The sequence below is a fragment of the Orcinus orca genome, chromosome 8 (genome assembly GCF_937001465.1).
Source record: "Orcinus orca chromosome 8, mOrcOrc1.1, whole genome shotgun sequence".
Lineage (NCBI taxonomy): Eukaryota > Metazoa > Chordata > Mammalia > Artiodactyla > Delphinidae > Orcinus > Orcinus orca.
This window is the reverse complement of record NC_064566.1, coordinates 45,875,408-45,887,210: the sequence shown is the minus strand read 5'-3', so window position 1 is coordinate 45,887,210 and position 11,803 is coordinate 45,875,408. Positions and strand designations below refer to the sequence as shown.

General features: G+C 41.9%; 1 protein-coding gene across 1 annotated transcript in view; it reads left to right on the top strand.

The window, feature by feature from the left end:
• The first annotated feature begins 463 nt into the window (after positions 1-463).
• The window catches only part of SWAP70 (switching B cell complex subunit SWAP70), a 94,248-nt gene continuing 82,908 nt past the window's right edge, over positions 464-11,803 (top strand). Inside the window, exon 1 of the mRNA XM_033404545.1 lies at positions 464-538. The gene's annotated coding sequence lies outside the window, so the exon portion shown is untranslated. The remainder of the gene's footprint in view (positions 539-11,803) is intronic.

Sequence of the window (11,803 nt, the reverse complement as noted above, 5' to 3'; positions counted from 1 at the left end):
GTGGACATAAGCACTTGACTAAGTTGCAGAGTCATTGTTGGAAACTGTTTTAGCTCCTGTATATCAAAGAAAATTGCTGATGGGCGGGGGAGTGGGAATGAGAATTGTCCAAGGGCACTGTTAGCAGGTCAGGAGTCGCCAAAGGAAAATCCGATCTGGGCGGGTCAGCAGCACCCAGCCTGCTGCTTGGTGGGCTTGAGAACACAGGCTGGGTGTTGCTTAAAAGGAACTCCCTATTCTCTATCTTCATTTCCTGGACTGTCCAAGTCAGTGCAGATTCATTTCTGGAAGGATATCCCTTGACCTTACCTCCCCTCGTGTCTCTGTCACTTCCCCAGTTGGCATTTTATCTCTCTTCCTGACACTGGCTTCCTCTTCGGGCCTCAGCAGTGTTCTCACAACTTTTTTGCGTAACACTCTCCTTGCCTGAACCTGCTGTTTGGTCTCTCTTCCCCACAGGTAGCCACAGGTGTTCTGCCCAGGCACCTGCAGCAGCACAGCCTTAGAGAAAGGGCCTGGACTTGGAAGCTACACAGAGGTGAGTTCTAATCCTAGTTCTGCCATTTATTAACAGGATGAACTTGAGCAAGTTATTTCATTTCTCTGAGGTTTCAGTGTCCTCATCTGTAAAATGGGGATAATCTTTCTTACTGGGTTTCTATGAGGATTTGATAAGATAAAGGACCTAGGACAGTGAGCAGGTTGACCCTTTGTAAATGGCAGCTCTTGTTAAGAGTGAAGAGAGGGCTGGCGAGGACACATTGTACAAATGCCCCCTTGCCACCTCACCAGTGATAGCATCTGACCAACAGAATCAGGCATTTACCCTGGCGGAAAACTCCTGCATAGATGGGAGCCTCCACTTCCTCATTTGTAATGTGCTGTAATATTTCACAGTCGGTTAGTCAGGAAATTGTTCTTAATATCTAGCCTAAGTTCCTCCTGCTACCATGTGTCACATCACAATTTTTAAAAAATGACACACAAATAGACCCATGAAAATGAGCAGATTTTTCTGTGAGTCAGAGGCACTCACAGGCCTTGGGGTTTACTCTTATCTTCGAGAAACCAGCGAATATTTGTTGTGTGACCCCTGCGGACCAGAAACTTGTGCTGCGCTTTGCTGGGAAGCTCCGGAGAGGTGTGACGAGACTCTCTTGGGACTCATGTCTCGTTTGGACCAGTGGTCTCAGTCTCTCTCCCTCTCTTTTAATTTTTGGGTTACAGATGAATGACTAATCCTAATTTAGAAAGCCTGGGAAGACAGCAAAGCAATTTAGTAGGACTGATCATGCTGGTAGGTAATCACAAATAGCAACTTGGCTCTGACAAGGACTGAAATAAAAATTGTCTTTGTCTTTGAGATTTAAGCAGAAGATACCAACCAGCCCCATGCAGCAGATTATTTTGTTTAACTATGCGTGTGCATTTTGCAGCTAATCCTTCTTACTGAGCTGTTACTATGAATCACGTCTTTTCAGCTATGTAGCCCCAGATCTCAGTGTCTGAGAAGCTCCTGTGGGAAGAAAATGTTTGCAGACTTTCACATATGTCTACCCTATGGATGTACTCTAAAGCTGTGGGCTGAGCTGCAAACTGGCCGCCTGTGGACCACAGACAGCCCGTAGATGTGTGCTGTTTGGCCCCGCAGTGTTTTGTTTTCGTTCTTTTAGTTGAATCGGTTGCCCTAATCTAAAACTCCACAAGATTCACATGATCCAGTTTTTTGGCTTCTCTTGAAAAAGGGAAGATCTGGCAACACTGAAGCTGCATTTCCTCACAGTAGCATCACCTGGGCCTGAGCAGAGATGCTCCCTGTAGACGGGATCACCGTTTCCTACTGCTTCATTCCCACTCATTTTCCTTCATGTATAGATCCTGCCTGGGCCTTGAAGGCATTTAAACTGGGGGCTCCTGGCCTGTGAAGTCCCCTTTGGTCACTGATAGCACAGCTGCTAGTGATCTGTTCCTTTGGACACTCTAACCTCTCTTCCTACACCAGAAACCAGTGTTTGTAATTTCTACAGATATCAGCAGAAATCAGTTGTGATCCCAGCATAAGTCAGTGTTTGTAATTCTTGCAGCTATGTCTTCCCTGAGTTTATAATAAATGCCACAGTTGAAGACACGTGTCATGTTACCAGTAGGTTCTCATGTGAGGATCAATGGCAGGAACCCCTGTTTGAAATTTGCCTCACCACACTGTTTCTAGGTTGTTCAAAGTCCAGGGGGCTTCTGTCTGGGCAGAGGAACATTCTCTACAACTTCCGGTATAACTGATGCTCAATTTATCCAATTTATATGCCTAATAAACAAACAAAACTAATAAATTTGGGGGGGAGGGTTTCATTTTACTTTATTTTTTCTTTAACATCTTTATTGGAGTATAATTGCTTTACAATGGTGTGTTAGTTTCTGCTGTATAACAAAGTGAATCAGCTATACATATACATATATCCCCATGTCTCCTCCCTCTTGCATCTCCCTCCCACCCTCCCTATCCCACCCCTCTAGGTGGTCAAAAAGCATCGAGCTGATCTCCCTGTGCTATGCAGCTGCTTCCCACTAGCTGTCTATTTTACATTTGGTAGTGCATATATGTCCATGCCACGCTCTCACTTTGTCCCAGCTTGCCCTTCCCCCTCCCCGTGTCCTCAAGTCCATTCTCTACGTCTGCATCTTTATTCCTGTCCTGCCCCTAGGTTCTTCAGAACTGTTTTTTTTTTTTTTTTTAGATTCCATATACATGTGTTAGCCTAAGGTATTTGTTTTTCTCTTTCTGACTTACTTCACTCTGTATGACAGACTCTAGGTCCATCCACCTCACTACAAATAACTCAATTTTGTTTCTTTTTATGGCTGAGTAATATTCCATTGTATATATGTGCCACATCTTCTTTACCCATTCATCTGTCGATGGACACTTAGGTTGCTTCCATGTCCTGGCTACTGTAAATAGAGCTTCAGTGAACATTGTGGTACATGACTCTTTTTGAATTATGGTTTTCTCAGGGTATATCCCCAGTAGTGGGATTGCTGGGTCATATGGTAGTTCTATTTTTAGTTTTCTTAAGGAACCTCCATACTGTTCTCCATAGTGGCGGTATCAATTTACATTCCCACCAACAGTGCAAGAGGGTTCCTTTTTCTCCACACCCTCTCCAGAATTTATTGTTTGTAGATTTTTTGATGATGGCCATTCTGACTGGTGTGAGGTGATACCTCATTGTAGTTTTGATTTGCATTTCTCTAATGATTAGTGATGTTGAGCATCCTTTCATGTGTTTGTTGGCAATCTGTATATCTTCTTTGGAGAAGTGTCTATTTAGGTCTTCCGTCCATTTTTGGATTGGGTTGTTTGTTTTTTTGATATTGAGCTGCATGAGTTGCTTGTAAATTTTGGAGATTAATCCTTTGTCAGTTGCTTCATTTGCAAATATTTTCTCCTATTCTGAGTGTTGTCTTTTCGTCTTGTTTATGGTTTCCTTTGCTGTACAAAAGCTTTTAAGTTTCATTAGGTCCCATTTGTTTATTTTTAAAACTAATACATTTTTAAAAGTTTCTTAAACTACAGTTTTACATTTAAATCCCATTATAAAATGTTTCTTTTGGGTGAAAATAAAAGAAAGCCCTGACTCAAAATGGCTTAAACGATAAGGAATTGTATTATCTCACATGACATGAAGCTCTGAGGTGGGATAGGCTGTGGGCATGGTGTGCCCAGGCTGCAGCTCCACTCTATTATGATTCTCTTGGTTCTGCCCTTCTCTGTGTCCTGGTAGAAGCCTCAGGCTTGTAGCAGTGTGGCTGCAGCAATGACATTATCATATCCAGACACAACAATTCAGAGAAAGTGGAACTTTTATTTCCCTTTTTTGGGACTGTGGAAACCTCTCTCAGAAGCCTCACATGGACTTTAATTCCCATCTCATTGGCCAGAGTTGTATCACATGCCTGTTCCTAAACCAATCACTGGCAAGGAGAATGGGACTGCCCGTTGGCTTTTATTAATTATCTCAGAGTGGAATGAGCGCTGAGAAGTCCATGATAATGATCACCTCATCACTTGCTCAAATTCCCTTAAACAATCCAAGTTATAATCACAAATCCAATAAGACTGATTTCTCAAACACTGAAACATCCCAACACACCAAACAGCAGACAGAATCACGAAAATAAAATAATCACAAAGGCTATAACCACATTTAAGTCTAACTTCAAAATATTAAAATCGTGGATTTAATTTCTTTTTCATTACTTCTATACTTATTTGTAGACGTAATATTTATTTTGATACTTTTCTATGTTACAGTGATTTTACTAGACCCCAAGTTAAAATAATACCATTTTATACTGGCCACGGTTGTAGGTTATTTACGTAGGTTGGGGTTATTTATAATTGATTCTTGGCTGGAGCAGGGGATTTTGTGGCACCTTCTAAACTTGAGCTGGCATGCATCCGGCTGCCCTCCCCCCTTTTATAACAGCTTTATTGTCATAAAATTTACATACCATACCGTTCCTCATTTAAAGTATACAGTTCAATAGCTTTTAGTATACTCACAGAGTTATGCCACCATCACCCAATCAATTTTAGAGCATTTCCATCATTCCAATGGGAAACCCATTAGGAGTCACTCCCCGTTTCCCCGCTCCTCTAAGCCCCAGGCAACCATCAGTCTATTTTCTGTCTCTATGGATTTGCCTATCCTGGACATTTCCTACAAACGGAATCATACACCCTGTGGAGGCTGGGTCCCTTTTAATCATTACACTTTACTTGCTCCATCAGTGGCATTTGTCATGCCTATGCCTTTCACGGGGGATTTCCTGAAATTATGCATTTTATAGCTTTGCTTAGTTAGTACAGGCATATACCTCATTTTATTGTGCTTTGCTTATTGCACTTCACAGATGCTGTGCTTTTTATAAATGGAAGGTTTGTGGCGACCTTATGTTGAACAAGTCTATCGGCACCATTTTCCCCACAGCATTTGCTCACTTGACATCTCTGTGTCACATTTCAATAATTCTCCCAATATTTCAAAACTTTTTCCTTCTTATTATATTTTTTATGGTAAGCTGTGGACAGTGATCTTTGATATTACTATTGCATAAAAATTATGACTCACTGAAGGTTCAGGTGATGGTTAGCATTTTTTAGCAACAAAATATTTTGTAATGAAGGTAGGTACATTGGTTTTATAGACAATGCTATTATTGCACGCTTAATAGACTACAATATAGTGTGAACATAACTTTTCTATGCACTGGGAAGCCAGAAAATTCATGTGACTCGCTTTATTGCAGTATATGCTTCATTGTGGCTGGAACTGAACCCGCAGTATCTCTGAAGTATGCTTGTATTATATAATTGGTTGTACTGCCTTTGTTATGTATTTACACAGTTGTTTGGAATGATTGCAAATATAAACATGCCTTATATATTAAGCATTCACTCCCTTCTTTTCTTCCTCCATGCCTTCCTTCCTTTCTTTCTTCCTTCCGAAAATAAGTGTTGAGCATCTTCTCTGTATCAGGTATTGTGCCAGGCACTGGGAGTCCAACAATGAACATGCGGGTAGGCCCATCCCTTCATGACTTAGAATTGGGTGGAGGTCCTGTCCTTTCTGCTGATGACGAGGAGGCCATGCCATGTGGGTGCTGCTGAGCACCGTTCCAGAACTGGTCAGCGTCCTCAGAATAGCTTCCTGCTCCTTTTCGTATTTCCAGTCTTCCCCTACCTCTCCTACCATCTAACCTTTGACATACTATCTTCAGGTGTATACTTACCACCATCTATGCAAACTTTTCCATACATGCTTCATTATCTTATTTTCACAATAGCAACTCATGAAAATCAGATTTGCTTTGCTACGAAGTTTTATTTGATGACAACACTAAGCTGTTCATTTGTTTCATATTTATATCTAGATCCTTCCCCCAAAAGGATTAAAATTGAAACAGAACACAGGTCATTTATAAATAGCCAAGGTATAGATGTTAACAGCTAAGAAAATCTTTCTTATAGCTGAGCACTAGATTTATCTTGGACCAGAAAAAGAATGCAAACAAATTTGCATCAATGGAGAGACTTCTGAATGGTGATAGATGATTCAAATAAAGATTATAAAAGAGGAGAGATTATAATCGTAGGTTTGGTGTGGGGTTCAAAATTAAGGAAGCAGAAGGTATATTAAATAACTATATTTTTACATTAGAATAAATAAGAGTTGGATAAAAGTGGAAAGATTTAATGCAAACTGATGTGGACTTAGAAAGAAAGATATTCGTCAGGTTTGTCACCTGGAAACAACTTGACTCACTACCAAACTGATTGGCACACCCAACATCCAGATTTTGGATTCTACTATGCTCCTTAAAAAAAGCCAAGACCTTTAAAAGCATAGCCAATTCCATGTCTTGGAACAGGGAAAGACAAGGAGGAGCCTGTAACATCTGAGAAAAGGATGCTTCCAAAAATATTTAAAATAGTGCTGATTGGACATTGAAGCCAATATAACAGGGCTCTCAGCGGTTGTGTTGTGATTCTTTTGAGCATCAAAAAAGAATAATAATTACAGTTAATTATAACATTTCTAAAGTCCATGGTTCAAAGTGAAAAGTTTTAAAGAGGCATATAAAAAGGTAATTATAACACCAAACGGGACTTCCCTGGTGGCGCAGTGGTTAAGAATCCGCCTGCCAATGCAGGGGACCCAGGTTCAATCCCTGGTCTGGGAAGATCCCACATACCGCGGAGCAACTAAGCCCGTGCACCACAACTACTGAGCCTGCGCCCTAGAGCCTGCGAGCCACAACTACTGAAGCCTGCACGACCTAGAGCCTGCGTGCTGCAACTACTGAACCCGCATGCCACAACTACTGAAGCCCTCGCACATAGAACCCGTACTCTGCAACAAGAGAAGCCACCACAATGAGAAGCCTGCACACCGCAATGACGAGTAGCCCCCGCTCGCCGCAACTAGAGAAAGCCTGTGCTCAGCAACAAAGACCCAACACAGCCAAAAAACAAAAACAAACAAACAAAGAAAAAACACCAAATGAGGCTAAATGTAATAAAATATATGTAAATATTCTTATTAATTTCCAAAGTAGGTGTTACTATTTTTGACCTCTTTGTTTCTTCTGGTAAATACATTTTGTGTATTTCTGGGGCTCAGGGCAGGCCACCTCAAAATGTGCCTCAATGGCATATAGATTATTTTGAATTAAAGTTACTTAAGAAACGGCCAACATAAGAGGGACACTCTGACCCTCCCCTCGGTCTCCCTGAAAGCAGGAAGTCAGTCTCTCACGTGAAAGGTGCCCTCCCTGCATCTGGAGGTAGAAAGGACCCTTATTACTAGAGGTAAGGAAGTCAGGCCATGAAGCCTGTATAGACAAACCTGTTACTTCTTTAAAGTACTCCCTCAAGCCCAACTCTGTTTAGATTCTTCACTAACTGAGCAGCCAACACATAAGTTTCTTTGTCCTGTCACTTCTTCACAAACTTATTGTTTTGTTTTGGTTTTTTGTCTAAAAAGTATAAAAGTTGCCTGCTTTGGCCACTACCTAAGTCTCATTTCTATGGCATCTCCAAGTGCATGAATTAAAATTTGTTTCTTTTTGTCCTGTTAATCTGTTTTGTGTCAGTTTTATTATTAGTCCCACAGGAACTCAAGAGGGGTAAAGGGGAAATTTCCACTTCCCCAACAGTATAAAGTATAAGTATATATTTCCCTCAGTGTAATGAGGGACGAATGTATACAGGGAACAAAAGTAAGCCAAAGAATTATGTAAAAAGCAGAAATTGTACTAAGAACAGGAAAATAGGATTAACCTGATGGTCACATAATAACCAGGTAAACAGGGGGTCTGATAATGTGTTACAAGATGGGGCATCCATCAAATACCATAAGGAAAGAAAGCTGACTCGAAAGTTTCCATCCTTTGTTTCCTGGGAAGTAAAATCTGCCAATGATTCTACTAATGTATCAAAGGTTAGATGATGGGAGAGATGGGGAAAGATTGGAAATATGAGAAGGAGCAGGAAGCTATTCTGAGGACCCTGAACAGTCCAGGAGTGGTAAACTCAGCGGCACCCACATGGCATGGCCTCCTCAAGTCATCAGCAGAAAGGACGGGACCTCCACCCAACTCTAAGTCCATGAGGGGAAGGGCCAACCTGCATGTTCATTGTTGGACTCCCAGTGCCTGGCACAATACCTGATACAGAGAAGATGCTCAACACTAATTTGTGGAAGGAAGAAAGAAAGAAGAAAAGGAAGGAAGGCACTGAGGAAGAAAGGAAGAGAGTGAAGAATGGAAGATTTTTTTTTTCTTTTTGACATTGCTGATTTTCCCTCCATTTTTATTGAGGTATAATTGACAAAGAAAAATAGTATATGTTTAAGGTATATGACTTGAATTTTTTTTTTATAAATTTATTTTATTTTATTTTTGGCTGTGTTGGGTCTTTGTTGCTGCGTGTGGGCTTTTTCTAGTTGCGGTGAGCGGGGGCTACTCTTTGTTGCGGTGCACGGGATTCTCATTGTGGTGGCTTCTCTTGTTGCGGAGCACGGGCTGTAGGTGCAGAGGTTTCAGTAGTTGTGGCTCACGCGTTCTAGAGCGCAGGCTCAGTAGTTGTGGCGCACGGGCTTAGTTGCTTCGCGGCATGTGGGATCTTCCCGGACCAGAGCTTGAAACCGTGTCTCCTGCATTGGCAGGCGGATTCTTAACCACTGCACCACCAGGGAAGCCATGACTTGATGTTTTGATATATGTATACATTGTGAAATAATTCCTCCAGTCAAGCTAATTAACATAGCCATCACCTCACATAGTTACCAGTTACCATTTTTTTTTTGGTGGTAAGAACACTTAAGATCTACCCTCTTAGCAAATTTCAAGTATACACTACAGTATTGTTAACTATATTCACATTGCTGTACATCAGATCTCCAGAACTTATTCATCTTGTAAAACTGAAACTTTGTGCCCTTGATCAACATTTCCCTACTTCTCCCTCCCGCCAGCCCCTGGCAACTATCATTCTATTCTTTTTTTTTCTTTTTCTTTTTTTTTTTGCAGTAGGTGGGCCTCTCACCATTGCGGCCTCTCCCGCTGCGGAGCACAGGCTCCGGGACGCGCAGGCTCAGCGGCCATGGCTCACGGGCCCAGCCGCTCTGCGGCATGTGGGATCTTCCCCGACCGGGGCACGAACCCGTGTCCCCTGCATCGGCAGGCGGACTCTCAACCACTGCGCCACCAGGGAAGCCCCAAATGTATATTTATTATAAATCACGATATCACATAGCCAAAGCACCATTCTTTTTTTTTTTTTTTTTTTTGCCTTCATACTTCTGTGCATGCAGCTAGCTACCTCTTTTTTTCTGGAATGTCCTTCCTTCTCTTCTACAGCTATCTGTGAACTTTCACTAATTCTCAAGACTCAATCTCCATGTCTAACAAGGGCTTAATCTCTGAAATATACAAACAGCTCATACAACTCAACAACAAAAAACAAACAACCCAACGGAAAAATGGGCAGAAGACCTTAATAGACATTTCTCCAAAGGAGACATACAGACAGCCAGTAGGCACATGAAAAGATGCTCAACATCATTAATTATCAGAGAAATGAAAATCAAAACTACAATGAGGTATCACCTCACACCAGTCAGAATGGCCATCATTAAAAAGTCTACAAATAACAAATGCTGGAGAGGGTGTGGAGAAAAGGGAATCCTCCTACACTGTTGGTGGGAATGTAAGTTGGTACAGCCACTATGGAAAACACTATGGAGGTTCCTCAGAAAACTAAAAATAAAATTACCATATGATCCAGCAATCCCACTCCTGGGAATATACCCAGACAAAACTGTAATTCAAAAGATACATACACCCCTATGTTCACAGCAGGACTATTCACAATAGCCAAAACAAGGAAACAAGCTAAATGTCCATCAACAGATGAATGGATAAAGAAGATGTGGTACATATATACAATGGAATATTACTCAGCCATAAAAAAGAACGAAATAACGCCATTTGCAACAACATGGATACAACTAGAGATGATCATACTAAGTGAAGTAAGTCAGAAAGAGAAAGACAAATACCATATGATATCACTTATATGTGGAATCTAAAATATGGCACAAATGAACCTATCTACAAAACAGAAATAGACTCACAGACATGGAGAACAGACTTGTGGTTGCCAAGGGGGAGGAAGTAGGGGGGAGGGAGAGGGATGGACTGGGAGTTTGGGGCTGGTAGATGCAAACTATTACATTTAGAATGGATAAACAAGGTCCTATCACACAGCACAGGGAACTATATTCAATATCCTGTAATAGACCATAATGGAAAACAATATAAAAATGAATGTATATATGTGTATAACTGAGTCACTTTGCTGTACAGCAGAGATTGGTACAGCATTGTAAATCAACTATACTTCAATAAAATGAAAAAAAAAAGACTCAATCTCCACATCTGAGAAGCTTCTCCTAACTCTACCCTCATCCCTGTTCTCAGTGGGTCAGGCTGACATGGAGTTTTCATGCATTCCATGGGGCAGTAGATATGGCCTTGGTCTCAGTGACAGATGATTAAATCAGGATTTTCATTGGAACATGGGGTTCAGCCTAAACTCCAGCTAGTGATGTTGGAGGAGGCTTTCAGAGTTAACCCTGTCACACAATTCTTACAGTTACAAGATCAGATTTTGCTGCTTTTGCACCTTGAGCAAACCACCCAACCCTAAGGCCTCAGAGGGTTTTGTCCTTGTTGGCATCAGAATTCCATTATTCTCCTCCTTCCTGTTTTTCACGACCGCCCCTCCCATTTGGATGGGCTTTAGTGACTATGCCACGCTTTCACAGCTGTTATTTTATTTGATCCTCACAATAACCCCATGAGGCGGAGAGAGCTGTTTTCACCAGTTGAGGAGACTGCAATTTGTCCTGCTTCTGAGAACTTGAATCCTGGCATCGGTTTATGAAACTTCCCATGGAACCAGAAGCTTCCTCTCAGGAAAGCTTTGGGGTAATGGCAGTCACAAAGATGCTATCAGCCCCTGAGTGGCCAGGGGCCGGACACCACTCCCACAACTGCCGGCTTCAGGCACAGTTGCTCAGCATTTCTGCTTCTTGTTGCCAGATTGTGCCCACTGATTACAGGGCATTTCAGTGATGGGATAAAATTCATATTTTATTTAAAAATTTTCTCCGCCTGTTTGGGCCTCTTCCTTCCGCTTTAGTGTGTGTTGTGCATCTGCATTACCCAGACCTCCTTAGGAGAATTTTTTTTTTTAATTTATTTTATTTATTTATTTTTGGCTGCGTTGGGTCTTCGTTGCTGTGCACAGGCTTTCTCTAGTTGTGGTGAGTGGGGACTACTCTTCGTTGTGGTGTGCGGGCTTCTCATTGCGGTGGCTTCTCATTGTGGAGTACGGGCTCTAGGTGCACGGGCTTCAGTAGTTGTGGCACATGGGCTCAGCAGTTGTGGTTCGCGGGCTCTAGAGTGCAGGCTCAGTAGTTGTGGCGCACGGGCTTAGTTGCTCCACGGCACGTGAGATCTTCTCAGACCAGAGGTGGAACCCATGTCCCCTGCATAGGCAGGCGGATTCTTAACCACTGCACCACCAGGGAAGCCCTAGGAGAATGTTTTCCTTCTTAATCTTATAAGGGGTCATGATGACCCTCTTCGTATGTGCAGATCTGATTGTGTCCACTGTCAGTATGTCTTTTGGTGTAGAACCCTTTGTCTCAAAAACTTATATACCTGTGCTTTG